Genomic DNA, 14,910 nt, shown 5'->3' on the forward strand with positions numbered 1-14,910 from the left:
GAGTGGCTCTACTTTAGTTCTCTAACCCTGAATTGAGAGGAATTCCTTTTCCTCACTTTTCTCATGCACTAAGTGTCTACTACACCTTAGCTTAGTGTGAGAAGGATTTCATAATTTCCTAAAAGTATGATTTCATTTGCAAAATTTCAACACATGATGTCTTTTGGACCTATAATTAAAGTAAACAAATTGCTTTTACCAATTTGTCAATGAACATTTTGATAGTCTGAAAGACAAGGCTGCTATAAAAGGAGAACTCCTTCATTACTGTGGATTGAGCAAAGAGACTGTTAAAAGATAAAATATTCAGGGTTTTGTATCTATCTTGCACTACAGTTTGATACTATGGGTTTTGGTCTGTAGTATCCAGTCAGACTTCCTGCATATCCGTATTAATTAAATGTTCACAACAGTAAATAATTCAGAGTGATATACAGAAAACAATGCTCTTTTTAGCACATCTTGAGGAACTATCATAATTCATAGTATCTCAATATCTGATTTATGTCCCAATTTATAGTACAACGTTGGCACTTCTTTGATATAAGTTCTTCTGTTAGTTTAATTATAAACACCACAAACATTATTTTCCAGTTACATTGCCCTTGCATATTGTAACATAAATGTGAAGGAATGACTCAGTCTAGAAAGTTTAGGAACAAATAGAAATAAAAACTGTCTCAATTTATTTCATACTTTGAGAGCAGATTAAAAATGAAGACTGGCTAAAGACAACTGCTGCTTAATCCTTGATGTCTCTGCCAGATCTCTTGTGAAAACGGCGGTCATTTATTCACCTAAGTCACAATCTTTTTAAGCCCTATAGAATGTTGCATGCTTGCTCTGCTCTTTTATTTAGCTCACATCCCCTTCAAAGATATTTTAAAGAATATTTACCAAGGAGATTTTTTACTTTGTTTTGCCTTGCTGTTTCAAGCAGCAGCAGGAGACAGGAGCAGGAGCAGCTGAGCGACTTCATATCTACTAGTATTCCTGAAAATACACTTTCACTAGTTTTACCCAGTAGAATGTGTTTTATTTACTTCCAAAACAGTCCTCTTATTTCAAACAACTTGCCTACTTTATTTCCTGTATGCAACTGCTGACTGTAAGCAAGTGAGGTTCATTTTCTTATCTGCATCATGTAAGTAATTAAAGGAAATTGAGAATGGGTAGCGAAGCTTTTATGCAACTGGGAATGAAGCTGAATGGAGGGCACTAAGGTCAGCAGAGTCCATTATATTTTTATGTGAGAGGCCGGTATGTCTGCCCTGTCCTTGTTTGTTTAGTGTAGGCTGGACAGACTACTAACTGCAAATCTGTTTCTCTGATTTGCCCAGCTGTCCTTGAATAAAGACATCTTCCCTTGCAAATGTTAAATGACAGTGATTGACAATCCTATGATGAACTGTGCTTGTAACCCTCTCTGATACTGTTTTCAGATAGCACAAGAAAAGAGAGAATAAAGAAACATCCTTCATAATCATCTCAAATGGGTCCTGCTGTTCACTCGGTATTCTCCATTTTCATTTCCCTTTTCATTAAAAACCTCAATCTGTTCTGCAAATGCTATAGACTCAACTATGTCAAATAATGTATAAAATATATATTTTATTGCATTTCATTTGAATGTTACATAATTAATCAGACCTGGAATTAGGTTGAATAACAATTTAATGTTATGACACTTCTTAGGACAAATTTTGCAGTTAGACCAAAAAGCATTGCTACACATTTTCTTCCTTTCCTTGTTTGTCCCTGATGTTGTGTTAAATCAGTACAATTGTAGCTGACAGCCCACATGCTATATAATCTTTATCTACATGAACATCTATTAAAAGCATAAAATGCTTGGATGATAATCAGCATTTGACTATTATGCATTCATAGCCCCGTCACTCTTCTCTGCTGGAGCATTATTGGATTCACCCACCATATCTTCTTCTAGCCCGAGACGACTGTGGAAAAGAATTTCAAGCAGCTAAACTGCTTCCCTCTTCTGCTTTGCTCTTACTGTTCACAAGGAATCAACCAAGAGGTTAAGGTGGCCAGAGGAGATACGGGGAGACAAGAAGGTGGCAGGACCAGATGGATTCAAGAAAGTGTGGTTGGAGCTGAAGGGACAGCATGGATCAGGGCTTGAAAATACAATACAGAAGGGATGGAACAATTAAAAAAGGCAGAGAAGACCTTTTACCCAGAATGGCCCGGGATCTCCTAACTGCTCCTTGAACCCATAAGCCCCAGGCTCACATCAGAAACACACCTGGCATCACCACCAGCTTCAGGCTATTTCCACACTTCCTCTCTAAACCCCTCCCCTAAATTGCTTCTGTGATTGAGCCTGGTTCTCTCAAGTCCACATTTGCTTCTGAGGGATTACAAATAGCAACTTGTTCTCACCACTGAGAAATGTCACATCTGAAACTGCACATTGCACAGCTATGTTATGCTCAACGACCGCGATAATCTAATCAAATCACTCCTTAACTTTCTCTCTGGTTAAAGATCGATCTCTGTGAATTCCCCACTATAAGGCATATTTTCCAATCCTTTAATCTTTCTTGTGGCTCTTCTCTGAATCCTCTCCACAGCTCAGAAATAATATTGAAAAACTCAACATCCAAAATGAATACTAGTATTCCATTAATGGTCTAGGTAGTGCCAAATACAGAGGTAAACAGAACCTTGTTACTCAAGATTCCCTTGGTTATATACTCAAAGATCCCATTAGTCTTTTTGGCCACAATATTAAACTGGGAGTTCACGACCAGCTGATTATCAACCAAGATCCCCCAGTCTTTTTCACAGTCACTGCTCCCCACTATCAAGTGATTAATCCAGTAAGTATTGCCTTCATTTTGTTCCCTACCTGTATGACCTTACATTTGGCTGTACTGAAAAGCACATTGCTCGCTATTGCCCAGTTTACAAAGTGATCTGTATTACTCTGTACTAGTGATATGTTCTTTTCATTAGTCATCGCTTCTCCAATCTTTGTGGCTTCTGCACACTTGATTGGCAATGATTTTATCTTTTATTTCAGGTCATTGAGACACTTTGTTAAATAGCATATCACAGCACAGGGGACCTCATTTGAAACATATCCATTTAATGATGATTCCCCATTTTCAACTATGTTTTGAGACCTCTTAGACAGTTTTTAATACATCGATATGTGTTATGTTGATTTTGTTTCAAACTAGATTCTTAATCAAAATTTTATGAGCTACTAAGTGAATGGCTTACAAAAATTCTAAATGTATTGTGTCAACACAATTACCTTCATCAACTAAACTTGTAATCTGATAAAAAAGATATTAAGTTATTTTGATCAACACTATTTTCCATAAACCCATTTTCATTGGCTTTAATTACATCACCCTCCTTTAATTCTTTATTAACTGAGTTCCCTATCAGCCATACAATTATTTTGCCAAAAATCAATATCAGGCTGCCAAACCTATAATTACATGAGCAATGCTGCTTACATTTAAAATATTAGAAAATATTAGAAAAACATTAGCTTTCTTCCAGTTCTCTAAAACTTCGCCAGAGTTCCAAGATGTCTTGAAAATCAACATTAAGGGGCCAGAGAGCTTCGCAGTTCATCTTTACATAGCTGTACAATTATTCAAGGCCTGACCAAAAGCCCATTTAAATCAAAGTCTCAGGATGTACCCAACTCAGGGTCTGATCCTGCAAGCATTTGCTACCAGATTAGACCAGATCCTACAAAAATACTATAGTATCTATATGCTTTTGAGCAGCCATAAGGAGTTTTATGGCAGATACTCTGATAATAAGTATCAGACTTAGTATTTATTATTTCACATTCTTCAGCTCACTAGAAACACTAATATATTTTTCCTAAATCATTGATTATAAAATAAATGATGAAATGTGGATTTGTACTGCTAGTACATCTTCTGTGAAATTAAATATTTTTATTTTTAAGCAGCTGCACAAGCTGCCTTCTACATTTAAATAAGAGATGAAAGGAACCTTATACAATATACACAATTGTAGGAACAATATGAGGAATTAAAAGAAGCTTTATGTTTTTATTTAAGTTCAGTCATGGGAACAGTAAAACCTAAAAAGTTAATGAATCCTAGACTTTAAGTAGCAGTTGATTAATTTGTAGCAGTGAAGATCTAAACACTGCTAGTTTCTCACATTCCTTGACTGAAGCAGTAGTCTTTATTATTTTTTAAAGAATTAGTATATCTGTAAGTACCATGAAATTGACCAACTGAATTAGTTTTTTTTTTTGGATTGATCATGTAAACACAAATATTACATATCTTTAATATTTTTAAAAATATTGACACAGAAAGAAACAAAATCTTCTATCTATAACTATTGATTGCCATGAATTTTCCAATATTCAATTTTTATAATCAATTAAAAAGGACTCAATTCTATTAATAAAACATGATGGGAAATTTTTTCATGTCACATGTCAATCACAATATCTTCATTAGCATACTGGAGCTAATTAAATAACATTCGAACAGCCATAATGGGTCAAATCAATGGTCCATATAGCTCAGTATCCTGTCTTCCAATGGTGGCTGATGCAGATGCTTCAGAGGGAGCAAGCAGAAGAGGGCAATTTTCAAGTGACCCATTCTTTGTTGCCCAGTACCAGCTCCTGGTAGTCAGAGGTTTATGGACACTCTGAGCACACAATTGCATCCCTGACCATCTTGTCTAATAGTCATTGATGGATCTATCCTCCATGAACTTACCCTAACTCTTTTTAAAATCCAATTATACTTTTGACCTTCACAGCTTCCTCCGGCAATGAGTTCCACAGATTCATTGAACACTGCATGATATAATATTTCCTTTTCTTTGTTGTAATCCTGCTGCCTATTAACTTAATTGGATGACCCCTGGCTCCTGTGTTGTGTTGGAATGAATAACACTTCCTTATCCACTTTCCTCATACCATTCATGATTTTATAGACCTCTTATCATATTACACCTTAGCTTTCCCTTTTGCAAGTCCTGTTGTCTTAGTCTCTCCTCATATGCAAGCTGTTCTATAGTCCTAATAAGTTTTGTTGTTTTCGTCTGTAATTTTCCCAATTAATACACCTTTTTGAGATGAGGTGACCAGAACTATATGCAGTATTCAACATCTGGGAGCACCATACATTTATATTATGGTATTATGATGTTTTCTGTTATCTATCCCTTTCCTAATGGTTATAATGTTCTGTTAACTTTTCTGGCTGGTGCTGCACACTAAGCAGGCATTTTTATCCAGATATCCATGATGACACCAAAATGTTTTTTCTTGAACTTTAACAGCCAATTTAGACCCCATCGCTTTGTATGTATAGCTGGTAGAACATGCAGTACTTTGCACTTAACAATGAATTTCATCTGCCATTTTGTTGCCCAATTACCCAATTTTGTGACATCCCTTTGGAACTATCAAGCTGTGAACTTAACTATCTTGAGTAATTTAATATCATCTGTAAACTCTGACACCTCCCCACTCAATTCTTTTTCCAGATTATTTATGAATATGTTGAACAGTATTGGTTCCAGTACTAATTCTCAGGGGGACTCTTGTTTACCTCTCTCCATTTTAAAAGCTAACCATTTATTCTTACTCTTTGTTTTCTATCTTTTTAACTAGTTACTGATCTATGAGAGGACCTTTGACAGCTTACTTTGCTTAAGAGCGTTTGGTGTGAGACCTTATCAAAGACTTTCTAAAACTCCAAGGCAGGTTACATACCACAACAAGTAGTTAGTTCTGCAATTTCATATTGCAGCTCTAGCAGAACTCTCAAGTGGATTGCATCGGGTCCTAGAAACTTGGTGCTATTTAATATATCAATTTGATCCAAAACCTCCTCTATTAAGACACCTCACATCTGTGACAGTTCCTTAGATTTGTTACCTAAAAAGAGTGACTCAGATATGGCAGCCTCCCTCATCTTCTGCAGTGAAATATGTTGCAAAGAATTCATCTATCTTCTCCACAACAGCTTTGCCTTCCATGATTGACCAATGGCTCTGCTGATTGCTTGGCAGGATTTCTGCTTCTGATGCACTTACATTTTTTTTTTAGTACTTTGGTGTTCTGAAGTTGCTCTTCAAATTCTTTGTTGGACTGAAATATTAAACTTTTGCACTCAACTTGCCAAAGTTTCTGCTCCTTTCTATTTTCATTGCTAGCACTAGATTTCCAATTTTTAAATGAGACCTCTTTGCTTCTAACTGCCTCTTTTACTCTTTAATCATGATGGTATCTTTTTATTCTCTTAATTGTTTCTGATTGGGGGGGTATACATTTATTTTTTCTTCTTCGGTACTTCCCCAAATCAGCCGTAGAGATAATTTGACATTTGGTCTATTCCTGTTGGACCGGCCAACAATAGAACAGATTTGATGCACTCATGAATGGAGCCTTGCCTCTGGGCTGCCTCTGCCCCTCAGTTGGTGGAATTTTATCCCAGACAAGCCACCTGGAGAATGGTTTTTGCTGGAACATCTTGCGGCATTCTGGCGACCAGTGTTCCCTCTAAGCTGTGCTATAACATAGCATCACAGCCCCACCCAGTCAGAGGCTCAGGGCCTGATTAATTACCTGTGAAGCTAGCGACATGTCAGAAAAGCATAAAATGCTATCTGTGGACAATGGCTCCAGTAGTCTGACCAGAGCGACTATAAATGTCTACATCACAAATGAAGTTGTTACACTTTAATATACAATGTTGATATTTTGTGAAGAAAGCCACCAGCTTTGCCCAGTCTGAGCAGCATAGCAAACATGTTTTGCAAGTACATCACAACAGAGAGGATGCAACTCAAATAAATCCTGAAGTTTTAGTTCAAGCCTTTATTACTATTTTTAAATACTTTCCGGACAGTTCGCAAGCATTTCACTCTTGTGACGATTCCTTTTAATTTCCAATTAAGCAACATGCTCATTTTTTCAAAGTTCCCCTTTTTGAAGTTAAATGCTCCTGTGATGAATTTCTGTGGTATTTCTCCACCGAGAGAATGTTAAATGTAAGTACAGGCAGTCCCCAGGTTACGTACAAGATAGGGACTGTAGGTCTGTTCTTAAGTTGAATCTGTATGTAAGTCGGAACTGGCGTCCAGATTCAGCCGCTGCTGAAACAGACCGCCAGTTCTGACTTACATACAGAATCAACTTAAGAACCCCAGGCGTCCCCAAGTCAGCTGCTGCTGAAACTGATCAGCAGCTGATTCCAGGAAGCCCGGCGCAGAGCAACTCTGCCTAGGGCTTCCTGTAGTCAGCGCTGGTCAGTTTCAGCAGAAGCTGACTTGGGGACGCCTGGGGCAGAGCAGCTGGAGTGCTGCCGGGTTGGTCCAGTAGCGCCCAGAGCGGCGCTGCGGGACCAACCGGCAGCGCCCCAGCTGCTCTGCCACAGGCGTCTGGAGAAAAGCCTAGTCTGCTGGGGAAGGCGGGGGGGCCTACTAGCTGCGCCCGTCCCCCCCCCCCCACCCCAGCAGACCAGGAAGACGCAGGCGGCGGACCGAGACGCACCGCGGTCCCGCCACCCGGGTCCTCCATGGCTTTGCTCCCAGTCTTCCTGGTCTGCCAGGGAGACGGGGAGCAAAGCCTCTGAGGACGCCAGCAGCGGGACAGCCGCAGGGCGTCTGGGCTGTCCGCTGCCGGCTTCCTGGAGGCTTTGCAAAGCCGTGGGGGGGGGAGGGGGCTCGGGCAGCGAGGCAGCCCAGGCGCACCTGGGCTGCTTCGCTGCCGACTTCCCCGAGGCTTTCCAGGTAAAAATACATGAATCCAGGTATTCCAGGTAAAAATACATGAATGTTTACATTTCAATTTTTATCTACAAATCAATTCCTGTACATTTTAGAAATGGGGGTAAGAAATTAATATTTACTGTGTTAATAATAAGACTTATTATTTGTATTACCACACTTCCTAGAAACCCCGGTCAAGACTGAGGTTCCATTGTGCAAAGACTGCTCTACCTCAACAAGTTTTCAGTGAAAGGCCCTGTCCTACAAGTGAGGCTGCTTGCAGATGTTGCAATCAGCTGTGTAAGCAAGTTGGGGATGGGATCTTCAAACACACAGACAAGGGATGTAAGCGACTAATCGACTGAAACTTATTGGATAGTCGACACGCTAGTCAACTAGTTGCTTCCCCCCCTTGCTGCCTCTATCAGAAAGAGGTGGGCGGGGGGGGGGGGGATGGGAGAGGGAGGGAAGAGGAGGAGGTTCTGGGGGGAGCTGGCTTAAAAGCTGGTTTCCCCCAGTTCCAGCTCCATAGGAGAGGGCAGGGGTGCAGCAGCAGTGTTCCAACTTTGAAATGTACAAGAGGCTCTTGTACATTTCAAAGTCGAAGCAACGCACGGAGCCAGTGGCGTAGAGAGGGAGAGGTATGGGGGGGGCAGTTGCCCCCTGGCGCCACACCAGAGGGGTACCAATTTAGCAGTGGAGGGAAGGATGGCATTAGGAGTCCTAGGACCCCGCGGGCGCTGGCCAGACAGCAGAGGGAAGGACAGAACTAGGACCCTATGGGCACCAGCTGCTTCCACACCTGGAGGAAATTGAAACAGAGCATGAAGCGCCCAGTGGGGGTGGCACACAGGGCCGGGGTTCAGGCTGAGCATACGCAGAATGCAGCTGGTGCACAGGTCATGTCTGCAACTACAAGCCCCACAATCTCCTTCACCGCCAGTCGGTCCAAGGTGCCGCCCATTGGGCCGCAGCATCCAGGTCCTCGCCTGTATCCTGCCCTTCTGAGAAACCACAGCTGCCGATCGGCCAGAGGGCGCATCAGTCTGGCTGGAAGTGGAATGGTTCTGTGCACCAGAGGGAGCCCCATGTGGCAGTGGGACAGACAAGAGGTCGGTCTGGCTGGGAGGTGGGGGGGGGGGTGTCCATTTTCAACAATTAATCTTTTTTGTGTTCTTTGTTTATACTTCTGCTAAGTCCCAATTTTTAAAATTAAATACTTCTCGGCAGTTTGATTATAGCACTGTTTAGTTCACCATTATGTTTGTACATACCACTGATTTTCAAAGAAGTTTATGGGAGTTTTGACTGGAAATTCAATAGCTAGTGGCAAGGATTGGCAGAGATGGTCTCCCTAGCCTGTGTTTGTCAAACTGGGAACAGGTGACACAGAATGACTCTCATGATGGTTATCTGCTTTGTTCGTTCCTTCTGAGACACTTGTCATTGGTCAGTCACAAGACAGAAAACTCAGCTAACCGGTCTTTTGGCCAAACTCTGTATGGCTGTTCTTATGTTCTTCTTATGTAGACACATTTCCATTAATTTGCTTTAAAAAATATCAACCATATGGTTTTAATTTTCTATTGTTGCCCATAATATAATTCAAACAATACAAAATAATACTAAGTAACACAAACACAAGTTCCTGGACCACACTTTCTTCCACTGTCCATGCTCTTCCAACCCAGGCCACTGTTACAGGTAAATAGTTAAAACATCTCACACTTTGGATCTAAGTTAGGAAAATATATTTATATGACCAATACTTTTTCATTTTATCAATTTTTTGTTTTGTTACAAGTATAAACCAGATTTATAAGGAAAAACATCAAAGGAACACAGATGTGTACTGGCAGGCAGCTGGAATTCAGTCAAGCACAGATTTATGTGCAGAAAATTAATACATGCAAAAGGAAACACCTCTTTTTTACCCTTGCCAAAAGTGAGCACATGCTTAACAGCTGGATTTCAGGAGTATCCCTAAAATTAGGTTACATAAAAAAATTGGATTAGAGAAATACCTTCTAGCATTGATGTAGATAAAATTATATCAGCATTACCAACTCCATTATAAACACTCATAAAAGTTTGTTCTTTGGTTTCAGTTTCATAGGATATAATTTATGTTTTTAAAAAAAATCCATTTAGATGTTTCTTTATTCTTAAAGATATAAAGGGTCTAGGACAGTTTCCCAATTAGAGACAGTAATAGATGAGTATTATTAGTTCTAAACTTTCTGAAGTGCAAATATCACACACGTTTTCCAGATTCCCATTCTAGGGGGAAAAAAGACAATTCTGTCAGACTGCTGAAGTCTCCACGATAGACACTTATATTTAGAATGGAAACTCTTCATTAAGCTAACTCTTTGAGATAGACCTTCGCGCCATTATATCCGTTAGACTGATGTCAAACTTGAAGACATTGTCTTCAAGAGGTAATTTTTAAGGAGCAAATTTGAGGGGATGTTATTAAATAGTAGCTTGGTGAAGGCTTGGAATGTAAGATTAACTGCCAAAGGCAATAGATTGGAAGGTAAGTAAGTTTAGGAAAGGTGCAAGATACATTTATTACCCGGATATCACCTCCATATATGTACAGTGTATGTGTGTACTCCACCAGGTTGTGAGAAGTAAGGGAAGTTGACAGGAAAGTTTCTCCCATCAACCTCCCACAGTGAGGATGCTGCGGAAATTCGACCTAAGATATATAGACTCCAGCTAAACTTCGGGGGTAGCCGAGTTAGTCAGTTACAGAAAAAAAAACAGCAAATAGTCTGGTAGCACTTTATAGACTAACAAAACATGTAGATGGTATCATGAGCTTTCGTGGGCACAACCCACTTCTTCAGATGACTGGAGTTATGAGTTGGGGATATGAAAACTTGAAATAAACAGGAGAGGGAAAGGGGAGGGGGGAGAGAAAAAAAAGGGAGGAGGGTGGGAGACAGAGCATCATTAAGTATCTGGAGAATGGGTACTTAAACTTAAGCAGATAAAAATCAAAGTCAATAGTTAGTTTCAGAATTGTGTATCATAGGTCAACTTTCTCATCTAGTGTAGATATGGCCTCAGTCAATCTAAAACAGGTACAATAGTACTTCCTTTCTTCCTCACCAGTGTGTTGTGAAGATAAAAACAAAGTGCATTCAGGTACTACAATGATGGTATCATATACACACCTTAGATAACACATACAAAGTGTGGGCATGAGGCAGGACTGGAGAGTGCGACAGAGGAGGAAATAAGAGTAGATAAATTGATTGTAGGTGAGTTTGTCCAGACTTAAAAGCTGAGCATAGAAAGTGTGAACTAGATCTGAAAAGTGAGAAGTTAGTAAAGGGATTATAACAAAGGATTGACATGGTCTGACCAGTAGAAGTGAAATTGGATTTAGCAGCAGCATTTGAATGGAATAGAGATGGAAACACAGAGACTGCAAAGAAAATGGTTGAAGGAATTAAGCTGAGAGTAGACATCAGGTTTAGGTTTAGAGATGCAGAGGAAGGGATCTATTTTAGTGGTGTTTTAAATGAAGGAAAGAATGGAGAGCTGTTTTCTATAATTGAAAATACTTGGTTTGAAATAAAGTTAATAAACAATAGCTGTGTCCTTGTGTATACACAGTACTGTAAGGTTCTTTACTACTTTAAATATACATCTACGTGTAATGCCATTAGGGTAAACAGAATGGGTTTCTAAATTCTCTCTGGTGTTCTGGTATCCCCAGGGATAGTGGTGAAGGCAGAGGAGAGTCCTTCAGACATGCCACTGGCAACACTGCCACTTGTATTAATTTTCTAATATGTTTGGACCTTTAATACAGGGACAAGCACACCTCAACGCCCTTCCTGTGAAACCAGTGTTTTTCCTTTATCTTTTCTATTCCCCACCTGAGAATTGTTTTATGCATTTTTATAGCTAAAAAAATAAATGATAGAAACATCTTGTGGGAGTCAAAATGCATTACAAGGAAAAATAGCCGAGTGTCTGTATAAGGGGCCAGGGGGTGGCTTTCGGAGGGGCATGTTCTGTGCTTCTGCTGCAGTACAGGGGGCGGAGGAGCTTGCTGTCCCCACTGTGACACTGGAGGAGCTGTCAGCTACTGCCGCCACAGTGAAGGAGCTTGCTCTCCCTGCTGAGGTGCCACGATGGGAGGAGTTCTATGCCTATTAGTGGAGCACTGCCCCTGCTTGCTCCCCATGAGCCAGGCAGTGTGGTCTGAATATGTTTAATCTCCTCTGATTTTAAAAGCTAAACAGGGACAGGATGGGAGACCTCTAAGGAACACCTGAAGTTGTGGAACACATCTATCTGTTGTAAGTAATGGAAATCTTTGCCTTAATTCATTTTTTGAAATTGAACATTCAAAGTTTAATTTGTAACTAAGTTCTGGGATCTCAAGAATAGCGAATTTCAGCAGTTGGCTCTATTTACATAGTTGATAGGATCACAAATATCAATGGACTGGAGAAATAGTGTACATCTGAATTCTTAAGCTTCTTTCTTAATTAAATGATAATGAAGAAAGAAGAGTACACAGCCTATTTTGGTTTTTATTAAATGACGGCACCTTAGGAACACCACCCATTCTACAAGTCAATTACAATCCTAAAATCAAGGGAAATTTTATGTGAAGAATAAGCTGGAGCAGTGGAACAGTTCAGTGATTGCTTAAAACTGCTGGAAGAGTTTAGATTTCACAAGTTCATCTCTTACTTAAATGTCCAAGCTAAAAATTACTGATAGCATTTCTGATGCCCTGAAGCCAGGTGTCTAAAAGACCTTTGCCACTGCGCAAAAGGTCAGTTATCTTAGCTACCAGTATTAGGGAATGACTCTAATACTTAAGACTACTTCCGAAGTGTAAAGTCAAAATACAGACATTATCTTCAGCATGGAGATGCTAAAAGAAAACGTGCTAACACAGCAGAAAGAACCAATGATTTGGTACCTGAAAAAAATCTGTTTAGTACATACTAGTCATATGTGCAATAATAATCTGAATTTATACAGTGCAGTTTTAAAGCCCTCTAAGCGCATTACAAACATTAAGTTTCACAGCTCCAGTGAGAGATACAGTAGTAAGTAATGAATGTAATGTACTTATTTTACAGATGAGTCAACTGAATACTGGTTAAAATGATTAGTTGTATTTTAAAGTTTTGTTACTGTAAAATGCACACAGTGCTAAAACATATTAAAAATGAACTATTGATCTCTCACTCACTTTTGGTTCTTTAGCAGTGCTGGAACAGTTTTTGGAGTGGGGATGCTGAGTTGCACCTCCCACGTACTGTGCCCATACCCTAGATAGCCCTCTAGAGTTGGAGGCAGGAGCAGGACATGGCTTGAAGGCGGGGGAGAGGGGCTCAGACAGAATAAGATGGTGAGGCTGGGGCCACATCTAGGATAGGGAATGGGAATGGTGGCTGGGCGAGACCCTGGATGTGGGGCCAGAAGTGAAGCCCCTGGGCATGGGGTTGGTGGCAAAGCAGAATCCCCAGGGGCAAAACCTGAGGGTGCTGCAGCACGCCCTGCACCACCATATCCCAGGCTTATGATCACGGTCTACAATTTAAAACATTTTCTTGTGGAAATTTGGGAATGATCTTTTAAATAAAACAGATCCCAGAATAGGTCCTTGAGTGCCTAAGTGAAGGTTATTTATCTGCAATGGGAGGTTATTCAGGATGTCTGGTTCCTATTTATACTCCAAACGCAAGAGGTGCTGCATTGTTTCAGCAGCGATGTCCATTGACTGGTACATGTTTCTTATGTTGCCACATGTTCCAGGAAAAGTTTTAAAAGTCTGAAAGGAGCAACCTGCCTGTAGTCATCCTTGCAATCTGCAGCAGAAGGAACAGTAGGCAAGTATTGGACTACAAATAAGGACCACATATCTCAAAAAACTAGAGTAAGGAGCAATGATCAGCTTGGGTGCCAGAGCATAATAAGAAATGGCTGCTGCAGGATAATGGTGAAGTGTACTGTGAAGGTGTGGATGGAGTGGCAGGTCACCACATGGCAGATCTTGTACCAAGGGATGTCTACCATGTGCTTCTGAAGGTGTTCCCAACCCTTGCATGGCACGGCTATCTAGGTATGTGCCCCTTCCTGCTAGAGAAGTATCCATGGCAAGCATGGGACAGAAGTAGGGACAGAAGTGGCAAACAGGATGTGAAAGAGTGCTTTGGCGAGATCAGTCCACCAAATGAGGGAGTCGTGGACGCAACTTGGAACAGTCAAGAGCAAGTCCAGATGGTGAGGTGGGCAAGACCCCGCCGGAAGCTCTTGGGGCAGGGCAAGGTGAGGAACTTAGACTAGCCTCATCATACTATCTCTAGGACTCAATGATCCAATGTGATCTGTCCTCAGTGGCAGGTGAAAAAGGGCAAAATGGCCCTCAAAGGTGGCAAGAGGGGATGGAGGTGATGATGCCAGTGGTTCACAGCTTCAACTGATGTGTCAAAATTAAGCCTTCAGATGGTCCTGGCATGATGGAAAAGGTAGTGATGGCTGATGGGTACAGACACTGGGATCTGGGTGCCTTTGAACTGGCTCCTGGAACTAGGTGCAGGTGGACTGATATGGCGGGCTGGGGGAGTTCAGGCATGAGAGGAATGACAGCTTTGATTACCAATAATAAGGCTTGGATCATAGATCCCCAGAGACTGGAAGGCTTCCTTCAGTGTCCTGGCAGATAACAGTTTGACTTCTTCAAAGGGAAGGTCCTGAATGGTGGAAAAAGGGAAAAGCCTCCCTGTAGTCAAGCCTCTCAACACAAACTATGCCCATGGCCAGGAAGTTGTTGTAGAAAATACAAGTGTGAGGAGAGAAGATTCTGACTCTGACTGCAGGGCAGTAAGAGGGAACTGAGGAGTGCATCCTCCCATACATGTTCTTATAAAACTGCCTGGAGCACATGGCAATATAAGACACCCTTATGGGTCAATAGACACTGCTGCTGAGAACTTCCAGCTCTGGCAGATGGTATACATGTGCACCCCTATATTTGGTGTATGTATAGGGACCATCACACAAAGAACAATTACCACATTCTGGGGACGTTATGACTTTAAAAATCCCATTTCCACTTCCCACACATTGCCTCCTTCAGCAATGTTCTTTACAGTATCAAGATGATAT

At 40.9% G+C, this 14,910-nt stretch overlaps 1 protein-coding gene across 2 annotated transcripts in view; it reads right to left on the reverse strand.

Moving 5' to 3' along the window:
* Positions 1-14,910, reverse strand: part of ASCC3 (activating signal cointegrator 1 complex subunit 3) — a 417,235-nt gene that overhangs the window by 29,980 nt on the left and 372,345 nt on the right. The window lies entirely within an intron of this gene.

This window comes from Pelodiscus sinensis, chromosome 3 (genome assembly GCF_049634645.1).
Source record: "Pelodiscus sinensis isolate JC-2024 chromosome 3, ASM4963464v1, whole genome shotgun sequence".
In the NCBI taxonomy this organism is placed as follows: domain Eukaryota; kingdom Metazoa; phylum Chordata; order Testudines; family Trionychidae; genus Pelodiscus; species Pelodiscus sinensis.